We start from the raw sequence: 20829 nt of genomic DNA on the forward strand, positions 1-20829 counted from the left end.
GATTCTCCTTTATAGCCTTCACAAAACCAGTATCTAAGTTAGACTAATATGTACGAAAATCAAATCAAGGACACTACTGTGTCTACAGAAATGAAGCAGTCCTCACAAACAGAAACAGATGAACAACTGAATTATTAAATAATTCATGTATTTGAGCCCTTTGCAAGAGATGTTCACTGTGAACTGCATATGGATATCTGGATTTATGACTGGAACACTGATCTTGAAAATCCAGAAAAAAAAATTGTGTAATTAATTTTAAATTCCAAACAATATTGAAAAGAATTGCATGAAGATCAACAAGTAACTACAATTATTGTGGGAAATTATGAATAAAACATTAAATTGCAGGCTGTAAGCCCCTAGGCATTTTGCACCATTAAATGCATTTCTATTTTTATATCTCAACTCTCTCTGAAAGAAAGAAGAAAATTAAGAACTTCAAAAGAAAATTACAGTTCTTTTGAACACCATCTTTGTTATGAATAAAAATTACATTGAAATGAAAGTCAGCTTCCAATATAGTATTATTTAAGTAGAAAAGAGCAGGAATTTGTTGAACAAGAGAGAAATTGCAGAGCAGAATATTTCCAATATAGCACATATATTTTTTGATACAATACATATATTCTGATGTACTTATTTTTCTGAAATTGGCATTATATATACAGAAGTATATCTCAAGAAGATAAAATTAATTGCTAGAGATTCAACAGAAGCAACAATTACAACCATTACCTTCTCTTTGTGTCAGGAGCTCATGGTCCCTTGAAAATTTAGTTTGAAGGTCTCCCTGATTTCTAGATGAATTAGAAGAGAAAACTCAATGATCTTTTGATTCATTCCATTTTACAGTTGCTGTCTACACCAAATAAAGAAAATGTTTTCCCATAAGCATATATGTTGTATAGGAACTAAAATGCACTGTAACTGAATTTTGTGTATTTTTGCCGTAAATCCTTTTTTTGGTATCATTTTATGTCATTTCATTATGTGACAACTATTGTTTCAATGAGTATGATGTCAGTGGAGGACTTCTGTTGCAAAGGTACATGCTGCAAACTCCATTACTCACAGAACTACTTCTGCTTCATGATGTAAAAATGTTTCATTTCTTTGCAGTGGTTCCATTTAAACATTTATACCTATCTCTTAGGTGTATCAGTGTTTCTACTTTCTGATTCTTTTTAAAAGCTGCTGACTTTTTTCTGCCTTTTAAATCTGTGAACTCATTTGTTTTGAACTTAGCAAGTAGCCATTTCCTTCCATTCAGTACAGTTTTTTGTTCAAACATTTATTTTTCAAGTAATTAATATATGTCATTGCAAGTTTCTGTTAGGCTGCTCTTCATCACTGGCCTTACATTGCCTTAATTACTAACATCCAAGCATTAGCCAAATGCTTCTAAAACCAGCTGAGCTGCACACACTCCAGTATGAATGCGATGCTCCACAGTGCCCAGCTGTCTTTCTCTGAGGTGGAAAGACATGATAACATAATTGTGTTCTACTTTTTAAATATAAAAGTAGTTCTATAGGAGAATTCGTCATATAGTTAAAATCAAGTACAAGCAGGATAGGTCTACAACATACACACCACACTATTATATATACTATTAGTAATTGTGAGATCTAGGTATGAGTTTAGTTTTCAGCTTCATGAGCCCTTCCCTCCTAAACCTAATCTCTTTCATCATTTTAGCAAGCTCTGTCCTGACACAACACGTTGAAGTCTCCTCATCCTCTTAGCCTATGCTACAATATTCAGAACCAAAAATACGGACCAGGTAGCAGAAATACAAAAATAATTATACTTTCAAAGGCCAGATACATCATATTTAGTTGTAATTTGTGAAGATCATCAGACCAAGCTGGAACTATTTTAAGTTCAGCCCTTGAAACAGAAAATGAGTATTAAAAATGTTGGACAAGGTGATCATTGAACACCTTCTTACTTCACGCACAACATGCTTTATATGCATTCCCAACATCTAGTTTTTAGACAGAACTTTTGTTTTGTGCAGTGACCAAAAAAACCCCCCAAAAATACAACATAAAGAGGAGGAAATAGTACATTTTGTTAGTTGTTTTTAAAATTGCACCTTCATGTAGGGAGCTAGTATTTTAAATATTCCATAGGTATGGCTAAATAAGTCCAAAATACAAAACACCTGGTAGGACTGGGTTGTAATAGAGCAATGCTTGTAAATGTACATAAGTGATAAGTTTATCACTAAGCCAATGTCAAACACTGAATAGTGCTAGGGAAAAAAAGAAAAAAGAATACTGTCTAATTTAAGGGACCATAAGGCTTTAAAAACTGATGTTAAAACGCAAGAGAAACAACAGACATGATCCATGTTATGCTGAACCTGCTTCTGCATAATTAACATTAAGAAAAAATTCACAGTAATATAACTATTTTACTATTTCACTATTAAAAGAAATTATATTTTTACTGTTATATCAGTTTTGATCAGCATAAAATAGAAAATTTTTAATAAATTTAATGACTCTTTGCAGAGAAAAGTTAATGCCACTAAGACAACACCAAAGTAGAAACAAAACTAGTATTTTGAATAGTTAGTGACTGTGCGGTTGACTAAAATTGTTTGTGAAAGGGTATCTTTAGTGCACTGTAGGAAAAAACAGTGGCAACTAGAAAAATTATCATTATTTCAGAATGCACTTGCTACTACATAAACAAAATGTCTCAAAAGCAATAATTGGGCTTAACTGAGTAGCATTATGAAGCAGGGAATTAGGAATGAATTCTCCACAGACAAAATCACTGCAGTCTGCTATCTGCCTATAAGAAAGTGCCCTAACCAGAAAGTGTCAAAATTTTAGATGATGAATTAGAGACAGGTGCCTCTTGTTCTTGCTTTCAAAATGCATATTTACTTCCTGTTTCGGCTTTAAAATAATAATTAATTGAAAAATTTCTTTTTGATGATTACTGTTATAGAGGGAGAAAAAAAAGAGGAACAAACAAAAAGGGAGATGGTATAAAGCTGATTCACAGGCAGATCATCATGTTCAGTGTTTCTTGTTCCCTATAGCTCCTCTGACAGCAGAAATACTTTGTATATCAACTTTTGATTAGCATGAGTAGAAATACAGCATTAATTCCCAGAAGGCTGTTAGACATTCAAGGAGAGCAGGCAACTGATCACATAAAAAGCAGCAGACAATGTATTAATAAATCAGCAGATCTCCAAGTATTTCCAAGAGTGCCAAGTGACACTTGGCAAGTGATGTAGTATCTAACTTCACAATACACATTACTGATGTGTTTGAATTGCCAAAAGGAAGCAACAGTTCACTCATATTAATAGTATTTTCTACTTTACTAGATTCTAACAGCATCTCTACTGTAGCCAACTCAAATCACCTTTTATCTGAAATACACCTCAGCTGTCCAAGACCGTTCCCACCAAATCTTGTAATAATACCTTTAAGTTTCATTATGATTCTTTTGATATTGAAGTGGTACCTACCTACAATAAATCAATACTGGAACTCAAAAAATCCTTAAATACAGTAGAATCCTATGCTATGTGCACATTTTGTCAGATGACATGAAGGCAAATTGGCACTGAGTTTACAGAACATCATAACTGATGGAAAAGCTGCTGCTGCTAGTAAACTCATGAAATACAAAGCCTTGCTCAGATGGCTGGAGAACAGGTTCAGTCAGGCCATTTATATCAGATAGTACAATGGTCTCAAATCATGTAAAAATGCATCTTGGTAACCACCAGGAAAATGGTGTCCTCTCTCTTTTGGGGTCCAAAAGGACAGGGAAAAGTAATACAACTTGCGGTAGCCCTCAGGTGTCTACAAAACACACCAGAGAGGAGAGAAGAGGGATGGTAAAAGTGAAACCACAGAACAAGGGCAAGGTCTTCACTACTCCCATTTTCACTTTCAGTCTGAGTGCCAGAATGGGTAGGGACCAAAAAGAAAAGCTGTGGTATAGGCTCTTTGATCCTCTTTTCCAACTAGGAATCTAAATTGGTAGTCAGAACACTAATGCTGGTAAATTGGAGGAGCTACAGAGGCATTACATCAGAAAGTCAAAATAAATCCATTATGTTTTGACACACTGCATGAATTATGTCCTCTTATGTACTACCACAGAAATATAGTAAAGAAAAGCATGTTAAACCTGAAGCCAAGTCTCTAACATCTCTGAAATACAACACAGCATTGTACCACTTGGAATATTCACCAGGGAGATGGTAAAATCTCCACAATGATCTAATATAGCTGTTCACTTCACACTTTTCAGATAAATTGCTGAACTTAAGTTCAATTTAGGTGTTTGTCACTGCAAGTCTGGAGGCTGCTCTAGTAACCAAACTTGAAGGTCAGCTAACTGAAAATGTCTTAATCAATCAAAAATTTGATCCAACAAATAAACTGGTACATTCCTCTAAAGCCAACCATATGGTTAGCCTAACAACCCCACCAATGAATTTGTTGGTAACTCATAAAATATTATACAGTATTAAGCAAGCTGCTGGAGCTCTGGCAATAAAGTAATGTTGGATCAGCTCCTCTCTGTACATGCCTGGATTTATTTCCAAACAAGATAGCACAAAATGCATGGAATACATATACTAGACTGAGACGTTCAGTCCCTCCAGTTTGTCTGAATCCCTTTGCGATGCTCTGGCCACGCGGAGACCAAAAACCAACCAGACTTCCCCAGTCAAGAATTCCCTGTGATTGCAGAATTGGTACAGAGTCCGTCTGGCAGACACAAAGGTGGCACTTCTACACCAGGCCCCAGCCCCTGTACAGGAAGCACAAGGGGCACTGCTGGACTTTCTCTTCTCTCACGAAAGGCTGCTATTTAGGGGGTGTTGGATGACTTTAGAATATCTCCAAGACTGCTCTAAACTATAGTGGGTTGGCATAAAACTAGTCTGGGAATCAAATAGGACTGCAAAGCTCAAACATCCTTTTTTTGGCTCAGTCTTTGCTCATTAGTTATGAGGAATTCTACTTTTTCCTCAATCTCCTTTCCTCTGCAGTTTCCAAGATTTTCCAAGCTCTTTGAATTCCAAGAATATGAAAATTAAATATTGGAATTAATACAAAAGGTCTTAATTACTGTGACTTTTCAAGTTATATTCATTCAAAGGACAAATATTAATAAGGAAAAGAGATTAGGTGCCCCCGTAAATCATCACATTTGAACTTTAAGCTCAAACAAAGCAGGCAAACTTGGAGAATATTTTCTCCAGCTAACTTTAATAACCTTTACATCTTCTCTCAGATTTTGTCTCTCCATGCTGAACTGTTCCCTTTCTTTCTGCTGGAACGTTGCTTGTCTCAGAGACTGGCAGTTATGCATAATAATTTTGGTCTGTACTGCATCCCTCAAATAGATGCTTACCTTCATTTTTAATTCTTTAACAGCTACACTGCTTTCTGACTTGTAATTTCGATTGGGTGTGGCAGCAACACAATATGATTCTTTTGCACCAAGTTTCTTTTTCCTCAATGCTCTTGATTTTCCTAAAAAGCTGTTTGTAAAACGCTATGCAAATTAAAAGATACTGAGAAATTTCTGTGGGTGGAGAACATGTTAAAATAATTTATTCATCCCTAATGGCAAAGTGGGAATAACAACGGTGCTTTGCTGTTAGTCATAGCTCGGAATCACACCTACCAGCCAATAACATCCCCCTCTGCAGCAGAGTATTGTAGAAACATTGACTGGTTAATTCTCACAGTGCCACTTCCAACATGTGATTGGGAATGAATGTTATTCCTATTCTACAGAGGACGAATTAAAGCACATTTCCTCTGGAGCACACTACATTAGAAGATGAGATCTGCTTGTAGCAACTAAAAATTTCATGCAGATTAATCTCACTGTGCTGGTAGCTAAGCTAGCTCTAAGGGAATCACATCATGGATGTCCAGAACATCTTCACTGTCAGCATAGGTTAAGAGACGAAAAGATCAATGCTTTCTGAGTTTAATAACTGCACATGGAAAAATAAATATAGCAACAATTATTCCTATGTAGAGAGAGTATGCTTGTGCCCCCCATTATCTGCATAATAATCCATATAAGCAAATGCTAATTTCAGCAAGACTTATTTAGATACTGATTTAATTTCTGAGTTACTGTTTATAAATTACTTGCCCAAAGTTATTACTAATACACTTCTATAAGCAAATCTGGAATTAGGCTTCTCAGTTCTGCCCACTCTTAGTTCATACTCACTGGTGTACTTCATAAGTACATCAATAAGAATTGAGACTTTAGTGTTTTCCAAGTGTATGTGAAGGATCAGCCCTTACCTAAACTGGGTCCCTGGAAAACTCTGATGTTTCAGGTAAAGATCCACTTGTAAGTGTGCTTTATTCCTACTGCCATATGACAAAAAAATCATAAACTGTCTGCCATACCCCAGAGTTCTACCTAGATGTTTATCAAGAACTACACATACAGAAAGAAAGCAAACAGAAATCATTAGAAAATACATTCCACTCCTGTTCTTTTAAACTGAAACTTACACTCTTCTGTATCCTTGTGTGGCAAGCAGCCATTTCAGGTATTATTTCTCCATCAACAGAGTCCCTTCACGTTCAATAAGCTTAACATCCTTCTCTGTTAAGCAGAAGAGAAAGGGAAGGAGTCAAGAAGGAGTAGAGAAAAAGGGTAGGGGAGAAGAAGGAGCAAAAGACATGCACAGAGCATCAAGGGGCAGCTGCTCTGCAAGGGAAAGCGAGCTGGAAACTAGCACTGTGGTAAGGCTGGCATGAGCAATTGCACCAAGAGCCAGGATGTAAAGTAGCAACTTCAGGACAGAGCCAGAGACAATGGTCAGGATCAGACACAGGCCAAATCACCCAGCACACCTGCAGTGGTTAGGCTGATTCCTAGCCAGGAAACTGGAACTATCTCCTGAATCTACCCTAGATGATCTAACAGTGGGATTTTCTGCTTATGAAACAACAAGAAATGCATTTCTCCTTCTGTTGACCAGAAAATAGAACTTCTTTACTGTAGAGAAGAGCCTGGCCACTGTAATACATGCTGCCACCATGCACAGAGCAGAACACTGCTATCACTCTGAGGAAATCGCTGCAGGGAAAATGTAGTTTCTACTATGGTTGAAATACACATAGGAAGCACAGGAGGATCTGGGCTGCCAATGTAAAGTGATTCTGGTTTCCTATCTCTGGAGTCAGCCTCAACATCCTGTCTTTTTAATAAAAATCCTAAATTTTGTTTCTCAAAACCTATGTAGATAGTTATTATCCGGAAAAAAATAGTGGATGGAAAAGCCAAATTAAAGCCCAAGATCTCATCCTGAAGCCCTTACCAGAGGGTTAAATTAAATTGGGCTCATATAAACCAAATCAGGCTATCAGAATGGTTCTTTGCTGACATGAAGGACAATTAAGAAGGAATAAAGGGTATAAAAGAGAAGTATTTGGAGTACCTACCCAAGCAGTACTTTTAGTATACAGGCAATCTGAAATCAAAGAACTGAAAAAAAAAAAAAAGATTCTATAAGATATTATTAATGCTACTTCATCACACTGATTCATACTAGACCAATAAAACCATTAGAAATACTCAATAAGGAGAGATAAAATGAGTTTCTTCAATACTTCATTCCATATTTGCATTTAAGGCTGCCCTAAAGCCCTTCATAAAACTTAATGGCATCTTCTAGCCCTTTCCTATTCCATTTATTAAAAATTGGAGAGCTTAAATGTGGAAATCTGTATTATTGAAACATTAAGACTACAGTTATACAAAATAAATCAGAAATACTTATTTCTCAAATATACACTCCAATGACATTAACATGACATTACTTTTCGTTGTGTGATCCAACTCTACCTTTACATTGGTAATAACATTACTATGCTAAGAATCATACATTTTGAACTTTCTGGCTTTCAAAGGCAATCTGAGCCCATACAAGTGCATTGATATAGACTTTGAACTCCATTAATTTTTATTTTCTTTAGACCAGAATGAAGGAAAATATTGACACCTATGTTTGAAGAGACAAAATAGACTGAGAGAACACTTGCTTTTACATGACTTCTGTTTTTAAAGGACAGTTAAAATACACTCAGAGTAAACTCAGGAGAGTCTTTACTATAGAAGGAGAGTCTGGATAAGAACCACTCAGATTGGTACCAGCAAAAATAAAATGCAACTACAACTGGGTAGGAGGATTTTAAGTTGAGCATGGAGGTAGATAGGAACGCCTGAAAGGAGAAGACTATATGAGTAGTAAATAGATTGTCACACAGTATTTTCCCTTCATAACAAGTATCATAGGTTAAAAGTCTGAACTGCAAGTGGAGAAAAAACTGTAGAAGTCATGATTCCTAGAACACTGACAGGAAAACTCTGCTAGAGGCATTTCTGTAATTTATTGTTCGTTTTGCCTTCAGGGGAAATGGGGGACAACAACAACAAAGGGACATTATATCACTGCACTGAAAATGCATTCGACTTCCTAAACAGGCATATACTTCAGCTCTACCATTCTTTGCAGTTCACAAGAAAGCTAGCATAAGAGAGAAATGATAGACTCTCAGAGCACTCACAGCTGCCTATCTTTTGACTCATTAATTGAGCTTCCCTTTTGGTTCCTATTCTCAGTATTTAAACAGTTCCTCTTGTCCTTTTCAATTTTTTTTTTTAACCAGTTTTTCTTCTTTTTTTCCCCTCCTTGTTAAAGCTTATTTTCCAAAATTACTGATATTCTTCCCACTAGTATCATTTTGCCAGAAGAGATGATTTAACATCACTGCTTCATAGAATCACAGAATCATTAATGGTTGGAAAAGACCCCTAGATCATCAAGTCCAAACCTGTAATCACCAAGTCATTTTGTAATACTGTGCATTTGTGTTGTATTTGTTACTTTGTACTACAAAGTAATTCTTTTTTTGATACAGAGACAACCCCAGTACTAGTGACTCTATTGGTGAAGTAGGGAGGATCAATGCTGACCAGAATATGGAATGTTATCCTCACTCTCACCTGAAGCCTGCTCAACAAGCCCTATGCGGATAAATAGATAATTAGTATTCCATAGAAACATACCCATAATTTCTTAATTCAGGGGGCTTTGATGTATTACCTACAAGCATACAAAAGGTGAACTTTTTCATTTTTTTGAATTCTTCATAAAACAAGGACACAATCTAAAAACTTTCCTGAAAGACAAGTTCTTCGATAGTGTAATAGCAGATACAGTATAGGTTTCAAGGTTATTATCCACATGAGATCCATAACCTGCGAATACAGTACTCTTAAAAAATGTCATTCTTCTCATAAAGTATATACTTTCCAGCTGGGTACAAGTTAAAATAGTTTGATATTTATGTTCATGTGAGACTAAAGTGCAGATAGACGTAAAATTTGTCATGGAGCCCAGAAAAAAGACGTCTCCAGGGTGTTTTTTTCCTACCACAGCAGCCACATACAATTCAATATGTGCTCCAGAGCATTTAGTTCTTTTAAAAACAGTGTCAGCAAAATTTCTAGGTCTCTTTCATGAATATTTTAAAAATGTTAATCAGGCTGAAACACGAATGTTCTTTAGCAAGAAGGTTGCATCTCACTGCTGGAGGTTTAGCAAATGAAGAGAACAGCACAGAGTTGCAGATAAGTAGATTCTAGCAATACTTCTATTGCATACATAATTGGACCAACATTTTACTAATAGAGTTAAATTTCAAGCATTCGAAAAGCCTCAAAGTCCTGACATTCTGGGGTCTCACACAGCATACATATACATTGCTGACATTGCAAGTGATCTGCTGATGGTAGGGCTCAAAGACATCATCAGAAATCTGCACTACAGTATTGTTGCCTGAAGGATGTCTCTCACTTTTAACAACTCTGGAGCTACTTCAGAGAATTTCCTTAATTTAGAAAAAATAATTTTAGAAAATTTTATTTAAAAAACCCCATGTGTTACACCTCACGTATTTAACATAAACCTGCAGCTAAGGATGTCGACAAGTCCAGCACACAACAAGCCCACAAATGCTGGGGTGCATGCACAGAGAACACTGGATGGTATGCACAACTCTACCAGACGAGTATAATATTGTATTTCTTATCACTGCACAGCAGTTATTAATTTCAATAACATCAGCGTTATCGAAAAATGTTGCTCCGGCATGCTGAATCCCATGATTCCTATCTTTTGACTAAAAACCTCATTTTTCCTCAATGTCTTCTCCCCTAAGGTGTATTAAAGTCAAACTTTGAATTTATACTATGTTGTCTCTCTCTCCCACTAAATTACGTAAATAGAGGAGTTCAAATTAAGATTTTTCTTGAAAAGACTTTCAGTTTTTTTCTTTTATGTAAGAATTTCCTAATGTGACAAAAATGAAAAAAAAATGGACTCTACCTATCCATTGATAGAACAGAAAACAGACATTCTAGGCTTTTTTTTTTTTCTGTTTGTGCATCTCTCTCATATGAAACTAAACAGAATTTTTTAGCAGTCACATGCTAATGGCATGTTTACTTGAATAACAATGCCTGCAAGAGACTGGTCCCAGTTTTCACATTTCTTATTTTCACATTGGTCTTATTTTATAATTTCATCTTTTTTATAAAAGCAACAGAAAATTCCAGAAACTCCAAGGAGGTTCACAGCACTTCTGCATCAGGCTCTTTACAAACATTAGAGAAACATAGTCTCCAGGGTAGGGAGCTTACAACCAAACATTCTGCTCCTGGAGGATTTGGGCACACACACTGTGAGTGGCCCAACTGCTGTTAAGCCTTGCAGACAAAGTACTTATTCACATTGATATAAATGGATTTGATTACAGTTCCACTGAACTAATTTTAAACCACTCAAACTCTCCACATTTAAAAGCACAGAACTTCTTGGCTGACAACAGTCCCAACTTCCCAACAGCACTGCAGATGTGGCTATTTCGGGAGTTGCTGGTGACAGAATGGCTTTTGCATGAGGTGCTGGGGCCTGTAGAGATGGGGAGGGATGAGGGGCTCTGCACTCAGAGTCTTCATGGTTTTCTTCTTACAAGACAGGACATGCCATTTATACCAAAGCCCTTAGCCAAATACAAAATCAGTCTCCATCTCAGTCTGGCTGGATAATGTACACTAAAACAAATAAACCAACAGAAAAAGTCTTCTGGCTTCCCATGTGGGAAATGCAGTAGTCAAAAGTGGCAGATTCCCTGTATGCTGGGGTAAGGGGTTCCCTGGCTGCAGGGCTGCTGCGTGGGTGGGTGGGGGTTGGCCACTCATGCCCCAGTCACCAAACAGACACAAGTTGTGATGGAGAGCAGAATACAACATACAACAGTGGGATCCTGCCATACAAATTATGTAGATGGACACTAAAAATCCTGATCCTGATATTAAAAACATCTTGGATGATTTTTAAGGAGTTTTTTAGTATTGAAAATAATGTCAGTGTCTGAAAATTGTGTCCCTATGCATTCTATACAGCAGTCCTCAAATTTTAAAAGAATTCTGAATCCTGGTAGGACCACTGGCTCCACTGGGGTTTATCAACACACTGCAGAAAACTTACTACTTTCTTGTAAAATCATTTTCCTTCCTGAAAGTGAATGCAGAAGGGGAGTTGAAAGCAAAAACACCATGAACTGACAGTAAAAGTGCCAAAAAGCAGATTGTGAACCTCTGCAAACAAGTTCACTCATCTAACCAATTTTAACTCAAGCCTATACAGTCACTGCACTGAGTCAGTGAGGTGAGAGGTCTTACAGAAAATTAATGAGACTGTGGTTATTATTTCATAGTTTGATTAAAAATGCACAGAACCTAAAAGCTGCTGAAAGGATAGGCCCACTATTGCCCCTACTCCCAGTCCCCAAAGAAATACTCATTCTGTGTAAGCAGAGACCAGAGAGTACTCATGTCTTCTATGGCAAGCCCTAAACACACGTCATGCTCTAGATCTGCCATCTCCTGTCATCACTGTCCTTTTCTTTCTGGGGAGGCTGCTCTGAAAGGGTTCACAGAGTACATGCCCTTTCTCCCTTCCCAGCACCTTAATTATCTTGTGGTTATATAGAATTAATATTTCTTTGATGAATTAACAAAAACCAGCTAGCCATAATTTTGATTATTAACCACAAATAATTTGTCTTCCTAAGTCAAGAAGTAAGAAGTTATTGTTCTTACAAATTAAAAGACAGAATACAAGAATTATGTTTGTCTTTCTTGACAAAAAGGACACATGAGGCTTAATTGAGAGGACTATAAGCAGCTACTGAAGTTATAAATTAATCTCATTCAGAGAAAATATCCTACATTATTGCATATACTGGAAAACAAGTCCTCTGTTAGAGCATTGGCAGCATAACAAATATACTGACACATGACGAAACTATTCAATGAGGAAGAATGTGAAATGAGGCAAAATGCCTTTTTGAGGCAGGAAAGTGAATTCAGTGGCATTTCAATCGAAATACCTCTCCACAAGTTTAATGGAAAGTTCTAGAAGAGAGTGAACAAATAACCTCTCCACCACCACCATCTAGAAGGTTCACACCACAAACCCTGTCTCTTCCATTGATATGGATTCAGTAATGAAGCAAATTAAACTAGATGCCAAATTAAACTAGATGTGCCCAAGGAAACATTTCTCTTAATGGGCAGAGTGGTAGGATTGCTCCAGTTCTAGAGAAAAGCCAGTTAACAGTTAAGCTTGTTGAAAGAAACCCTATGGCATCACATGGATATTGTAAAACTTGTAATTTCATTTGGCAAAAGCATCAGGGATAGAGACAAAGTGAAAAGTTAATAGGTCACATATTTAGCTACAAGAATGTGGGTACACCAGTTCAAGGTTCACAGGGGTAGGCAAAACCAAATCAAAAAACCCAACCCTTATTAAAACTTCTTACTCATTTTAGTACTTGAAGTCACAAACGAAGAGTCAACCTGTTTTTAAATCACATTTTCAGTATAAAGCATTATACCTCTATATGAAAGACCATCATAACAAGTGTTCATGTTGAATAAATATGAGATTTTACATCTACATTCCTAAGCTGCAGTTGCAGTGTGAGCAATGTGACCACCCAACATCTAAATAAAATGAAGGAAAAATTTGTGTCAGATAGATATAAAAGAAAGGATTTCCTTGATTTTACAGTTCTCATGGTCACATTTAAACAACCAGAGCAAGCCAATAAAAAGGACAATCTCTTCAACTATTATGTTCTTATTATAAAGTCTAATTCTCCTCTCTGCTGGGACAGGAAATTAAAACAGTGTACTAGAAGAGCTCCAAATTGTTAAAAGAAAGCTGCAAATATTTAATTTCTTCTTGTTATTGTTGGATTTGTAAGCTTATGTTTCTGGACACAATACAGATTAAGAAAGAGGTATAAGAAAATGCAAATCACATTTTATTTCCCAGTACTACTCTCTACCACTTACCTATATCTCATCCATTAAAGTGGAAATTTTATGGAAGAGAGTGAAAGGTAAATAAAAGCCACCAGCAGTAAGAACAGAACAAATTAATGATTTGTATGTGTTTTACTCAGCATTGCAGTTGATTTAGCTATGGCTTTTTCTGTTCTATTAGTGATGGCATGGTAACTCCTCAGTAGAATTCCTCCAGGTTAAAAATTGCTCCTATTGTTATTTTCATTGATAATGGTATTTGAAATGTTCTCTTTCCTTAAGTTTTCCCTTATAAAAGCCCCATTACATGTGCTTGATATACTGAACCATAAAACTTATCGTAATCACTCCTTGAAAATTTCTTGTTAAGTTTATTTTACGAGATTCACTAATTTCCTACAACTTCTGACAGTGAACATAACTGAAAATTGGACAGTACAATATGATGCATCTGAATGCAAATATAACAATCTGAAAAAAAATACTGTGTTTTGCTCTCACTTACTTTTTACTTTGGATGTTTTATAAAAGCTATTTAGAAACATGAGATCTCCTTTCTTTTTTTATTTCCTGCTTACTCAGCAATACATCTGAAAAAAGAATTGAAAGTGCTTGTCCTCTCTTCAGAATTTTAGACAATATTAGCACTGTCTCTTTCAGAAGAAAACCAATTTATTTCTGCTACTATTAGTAATGAAATCTGTTTCACCATCACGGTGAGAAGTGTAGCCCAAAGAAGAAGATGACAGAAGCAAGCAGTCTTGATGCAGAAATTTACTTATATGAGATTGTAAATGCTGTCACATCCTTCTGATAGTGCTCTTGCAAATCCAATGGAGGCAAAGGATAGAGAGGTTCCTTGCAGAACATCCTGACAGAAGGTAAAGGCATCCTGCAGTGCTGTTTCAAGTAGACCATAGAAACTACATTCATAAGATTGAAAAGGAAGTAAAGCAGTAGACCAAAGCTGTCCCAGGTTACTTTAAAACCTAAAAGCTGTCAGCAATCCCAAATAGTTAAATCTTTTAAATAACAGCTGTTTTTCCAAGTCAGTGCTTGCCAATCCTGAGGCTACAAGTCTGCTCTTGAGTAAAAGTATCCTAATACTTGCCTCTACTCTCTGTAGCAAGGCTTATCTTTGTTAAGCTTATTACTTAGGAAAAGGGCTGTAGTTTTCTGACACAGCTAGTAGAAGAGCAGTTGTGAGTTATATGAACATTCTCAGCACCTCCTCTTTCAGAATGCCCTTTAACATCGTACTCCTTAGAGTAAATTTTATTTAGAAAATTCACTGTTGTACAAAGCAACTGGACTTCCCTTGCAGTTCTAAATTGAAAATAATTAATATTTCAAAAATTAAAAAGAAGAGAACACATTATTTACTCTATTGGAAACCTGTGCAAGTTGATGTGCCCTCTACTCTGCTCTCGTAAGACCCCAGCTGAAGTACTGCACCCAGCTCTGGTGGATCTTTGAGGTAAATAAGCAAGAACAAGTCAATCAGACAAGATAATGTCTATCATAACTCACTTCCATTTGTCTTTCTCCTTAACCTTTTGCAACCACTTGTAAACAGAGATATATAGACATTTACAGCACTATCCTATTCTATGAGGTCTCATAGTTAAGTACATCTGACAGCATAGGTTTATATATGTATCACGTTTTATTTACTTTCCTATTTTAGTGGGTTTTGCAAGGCCTGTGCTCACCAGCTGAAATACTAACATCATTTACCTATGTGTGCCTCTTGGGCATAAAACTTCATTGGAAGTACGTCTTACTACAGTGCTCCTACTGCTCTATGGAGGAACAAAAGCAACAGAAAAAACATATTTCTCTCCCCCCTCCTCCCCAAAGCCCTACCCTACCTCATTCTTAAAAAAAAAAAAAAAAATCTTTTTCCACATAGCATTCCCAGTGGGGAAATTCCTTTACTTAGGAGAGACCAAAGGAATACCCCAGTCACTGCTATGGACACTCTCAAGAGATGAAATGATTAATTGGGTTTAAAAGAGAGGTAAAATTAATAACCTTGTATATCTTACTTCAAAAAATTCCATTTTGAAGTGATCCATACCAAGATTTTACTTTCTCATCATATGGCAGAAATTATTTCCTATGTTGAACTGTAGTAACAGTAAAAGTGGACCAGATTATGTACCTTTTATGTCAATTAAGATATAAAAATCTCATTCCTTATACAAGCATAGTCAACAATAGATATGCCTTCTCTGTAACATCTATTTTTTTGCTTAGCATGAGTTTTAGGTACCTTTTGCCGTGTGTATCCCTATACTGGTGAGGTTATACACCTCTTTTTCTGTGCACCAAATATCTTAAAGTATACTGCTTTAGCCTTTCAGGACTTACCTTCTCCCTTGACTTTGTCTTTAAGGTCTGTCTTGATACTAATACTTCATTCAGATCATTCTTCCATTGCTCAGGAGTTATGCTATGCACCTTGGACTAGCCTGTCTTAGTCTTTGTACTCAAACTAAGCTTTTGGGAGTCACTCAGGTCAGCTCAGGGCCTGCCCACATTTATCTCTGCCTTCCTCAACAAAGTAGGACTTTTCTCATCTCTGTTTCATACATAGTATGAAATTTGAAACTACCCAATCATTTTCAAAATGTTTAATACAGTCAAAACAGACAACTGAGGCTACAACTCTCCATGACTGATTCCAGCATACCAGATTCTATAACATATTGAAGCTCCCACGTGCTGAACTGTGGGAAGAACAAATACAAGATGCATACATTTCCAGTAGACATTCACATGCTCACAATAATAATAATGTGATGTAATAATAATAAATATTTATATATTCACAATAATAATAACTGCTCCACTGAAACCTTTGTTTTCCCCTATGAAGGCATATGTCAAACAATACTTATTAAAAGAACAGCAATTATTTAAACAATGCATTTTAGTAATAATGTCTTTTGTGTGGAAAACTTGACAGGAAATCCTTCTCATGATAGTCTCACAATGACAGTAGGGATAATTCCAATATTCTTGTTTCAAGATCTCTCAGTATGGAGCATCCCTCCTTGCTGGCTTAGATATAGCAGTATAATGGAAAAATCTATCCTGCCAAAAAGAAAGACATATGGCATTTCACCAGCCATTCCTGAGAGACATTAAAAGCAAAATTAAGGCATCCTAAATATTCTTGTCTACAAGCACAGTGAACTTTGTCCTCTAGAGTTAGAGAGGTGACACATCAGCTGTGTTTTTAATGGATGTCACTGTCTCTTGAAATCACATAAGGGTTATTTTTGGTTCATTATAATAATGGAATTATTATTAACATACTCATAACACATTCTTACCAACAAGCTAGTCAGCTGCAATTTTTCCATTTGAAAATAACTGACCAGTTAAAGAGTTACCCAATTTGAGTGAATCATACCATGATCCTGGGAATTTCACCCACATATTTAACGCATGTTGCCAAGGCTTGCTGTGTTCACAAGTTCACAAAGTGATATTCCTTTCTGTGCTGATTCATATATTCCTGCCAAGACAAAGTCAAAACAGTTACACATGGCTGCAATTCACGACTCCCAGAACACTGACTAAAGTGATGAGGTTATAAAATCCTTACTTGCATTTCACTGGTTCTATCTGTGTAGAAAAAAACCCAGAATCCTACTCTGAAATGCATCATCTAACTCAGAACTCATTATTTAAACTCAAGTACTGGGTTTTTTGTTAAAACTCAATATTAAAACCTTTTTTTTCTGCACCCTCCTCCTGCAAGATATTCCCAAGGACATTTATTAGCTGTCAGCTGAATACAAATGTAGAACAGATGGTACCCTAACGTAGACAGGTAATGTGCATCTCTGGATCACCCTTTATCATAACCATGAGGACCAAGTTGTTTAATTCAAGTTATATACAAACTTATATCAAGTTATAGACAAACTTCTGACTTTTCTTGATTCTCTATAGAAGCAAAGAGGCCTATGTAGGATTTCTCTCTAATTTCCCTTTTGCTAAGAACACGTTAACCGAAAAAGCCACTTTCAGAGGGCTGTAGTGTACATCAAATAGCCTCACAATGAACTGTGCTTTAAGACTTATCAGGAATGATAAAGAGCAGATATTGATCAATTAATTCCCATTTTAAAACATAATCCTAATTAAAAAAATATAAACGATTAAATAGATTTTCTTAGGCAAAACTAAATGCAATAAATTCCTCTATAGTTACAGCAGTTAGACTATTTAGAGCTTTACAAGTATATATGAGCATTCTACCAGTTCACAAGGATAGACCTAGGGGAGTGGGTGGAAATTATGGAGGTGCAGCAATGAGATGGATGAGCCTCAGAACAGGGATTTCATGCTCAGCAAGATTTGCCATGAGCTTTCTGACCCTTTGGTTTAAAACACACAAAACAAGGCCCTGTTGTCTTGTAGTCATTTAGCCATGATTAAACTTGAAAGAGGGAAAAAGCCTGCAGAGTGATTTGGCAATTCTGTATAGCAGCTACATAGAAATAAAAACAACTGTGAAGGGCAGGATAGAGGAGATTCTGCACACAGATTTTACCACCTCTCATTAAATGTTAGAAGCATTAGTCACATATAATCAACTTGCAGTATGGTAAGTTTTATTCCAGTATAAGCTTTGTCACTACTTCAAAGGTAAGGGGGAAAAACCAAGAGTTGCATAGGTATTTTAAATGCATTCATTATTTTGTGCATTTCATGGCCTTCTGTTTTTGAAGTAAGATTTCATGTAATTTTTATGAGTTACAAAACATGTGGCACAAGAGTGGAAACGAAAGGGTACCCTTAGTGTACCCCGCACTTGGCTGAAGAGTCCTTTAAACTTCTATTGCACAAAGAGCTTTAGCCTGAAAATCAGAAAAGTTTCAATTATACTAAAGAAAGAGAGAAAGAAAAACAAGTGTAAATCAAAGAAAACCAAGTATGGGATGCCAAAGTTGACTGAACACTTACTGTTGCCCAGCTGGCTGTGTGAGAGAGGTTGAAGTAGTCGAGAATAATGATGAAAAAGAAGTGCTGCCTGTGCCTGGGTACTTTTATTATCTACTGAATAGTCCACCCAAAAAATATGTCCCTAAGAACACCTCGTCATTTGGGGAGAGGTTACAGAACGTGTTCTGTCCCTGTATGCATCCTCCTTGCTGCTGTCCTTAGAAAAAGAGTTCTGGGAGGCTAGGTTGGCAGTGTTGAGATGCATATATACCCGCCTGTGGGGACAGTGGCCCAGAAATCCCAGAATTTGGCTGGTTTTGCCCATAGTGGTGAGGTATGTAAAGGTCAGCAGGCAGCACCTGGTGACTGCAGCCTTCAGCTGATGATGTGTGATTGAGACAGATGTGAACTGAGGCAGGAGGGGAGAAAAAAGTAAAAGTAACAGTTCTGTAACATAGCAGATGAAAATCTTCGAAAATTCTAACCTTTTTCCTGTATGATTTATAATATGTACTTTTGGTCCACAATGAAACTACTGAAAAGCAATTATGCTTATTGCAAGAAAGTCAGCTGCATTGGAATGTGGTATCTTTACCTGAATGATATGAATGTACTTTCTTATCCTTTTTAAATTATGATTTACCAATCATAATTTTTCCCGAAACCTTTCTTAAGTACTTAAGAACCAACAATTTTTTACTGGAAGGTGCTTTGTTTCCTGCCAAAGAGCACTGAAACAAAAGCTGTTGCCTCCAGCCTTTGCCACTGCTAAGCAGTGTAAGGTGAGCACACGCAGCACAGCCAGAGGTATGGCAGAAAGCATACTTTACCTCCATGCCTCACTAAATAATACATTGGCAATGCAAGCACGTAAGAGATTTGGTGTCTCGTAACTACTATCAGACGTGTGTCTATCAAGCTTCATGTTCGTTAGTCAAATGAGACCAATGAATTAAGAGAATGTTTAAAACTGTCTTCCTTTAAACAGGCACACAATGAATGCAGTGGAGTCACAACCGGAAAACTTGACTGAGAAGAACACAGTGGTAAGATAAGCTCCGTACAAATACGCAATTGATGCTTTTCTTTTTGGTCTTTTTTTTTCTTTCTGTAAATAGGCTTTCTAGTGTGAGGCCTGATACTGCTTATGTAATAATTGGGAATGGTGGGGTAAGAGGAAAAATATTAAACAAGTCTTTCCTCAATCCCACAAATATGAATACTGCACTTTCTAGTCCTCTCTTATTAGATGATAAAATGTGTTGATTTTGTTGGTAAGTTATGGGAATTGCTGTTTCAGTGTGATTTACCTTAAAATACCAAAACCTTGTTATATTTGCTAGAACAGGGTCTGTCATAATTCAGAGTTGAAATAACATTTCTTAAAGTTTTATTATTTAGCTATCCCTATTTGTATCAGGATAAAAGTTGGCATGTTAAATGATAGCCCCAAATAACGTATTTTCTCAAAATATGACTAGGAATCTGGAAGTGCTTTATATGTTCTAGCAATCAAGAACTATTTTAGCTCTTTATAAACTTGTTTGAGATGCTTTTGTTAAGAAGGATCTGAAATGTAAATGAAATGTTACAGATACTGGAGGCTCTACTTACCTGCAGAAGAAACTGCAAGCTTTTCAAGTAATGGTGTCAGAAGCATGAGGCTACCTGTCATGTGCAGATATAAAGAGCCCTTAGCACAAAACAGATTTAGTAATGTGGCCAGTGAATATTGCAGTTGGACGAGATGATTGCTCCAGATCCCCTCCAACTGAACTATTTTATTCTGTTCTTGACTAGATTTACAGGAGAGCTTGTGCAGCTACTGGTCTCCTCTTTCACCCCCCTGCCTCCCTTCCCAGCATTGCCATAAACTAAGGGGTCAGCTGCTTTTTGTTCTGTAGCTTCCTCTGGATCCTAAGGGCTGTTCTTCAGTGGTTTGCAAAAAACATTGGGTTGAATGAGATCTAGTCTTCATTCTCAACATGTTGTTCTTTCTCTCATAATTTATCCTAAGATGGCCTATGGAGCCTCATGCCAGGGACTCTTGACAGTGCAGATTACCTGGAATCATGGTAGGATAGGAAGGGAAGTCTCAGAGGCAAAAGTTGTATGAAGTAGGATGGCAGATCATGAAAGGATCTTATCAAATCTTGTCCCTGAAAGATTTTGGGGGTTTTTCGTTTGAAGGGTTTTTTTTGTGTTGTGGTTTGTTGTGTTGGGTTTTTTGTCTGTTTATTTTAATTGAGAAGGGAATCCAGACTAATAGGCAGTGGCAAATAGCAGCTATTTTACAACAGACTGTTTCCTAATGTTAGGAAAGGACTCACCAGTACAATACGCATGATGGGGATACAAGCAACAGTATTCACGTATAGCTCTACAAGTAAACTGTATCAGTTTACTATTTTTTCAATTTCTGTTTACTGCTTT

The 20829-nt window shown here is 36.6% G+C and overlaps 1 long non-coding RNA gene across 1 annotated transcript in view; it reads right to left on the bottom strand.

Moving 5' to 3' along the window:
- Positions 1 to 7518, bottom strand: part of LOC127471083 (uncharacterized) — a 28224-nt gene extending 20706 nt beyond the window's left edge. The window contains exons 1-2 of the long non-coding RNA XR_007904551.1: positions 7476 to 7518; positions 6540 to 6633 (exon numbers count right to left, since the gene is read on the bottom strand). This is a non-coding gene — a long non-coding RNA (uncharacterized LOC127471083). The remainder of the gene's footprint in view (positions 1 to 6539; positions 6634 to 7475) is intronic.
- Between the last annotated feature and the right edge of the window lie 13311 nt (positions 7519 to 20829).

The sequence above is a fragment of the Manacus candei genome, unplaced genomic scaffold (assembly GCF_025592945.1).
Source record: "Manacus candei isolate 608988 ecotype Guabito, Panama unplaced genomic scaffold, ASM2559294v1 h1tg000023l, whole genome shotgun sequence".
Lineage (NCBI taxonomy): Eukaryota > Metazoa > Chordata > Aves > Passeriformes > Pipridae > Manacus > Manacus candei.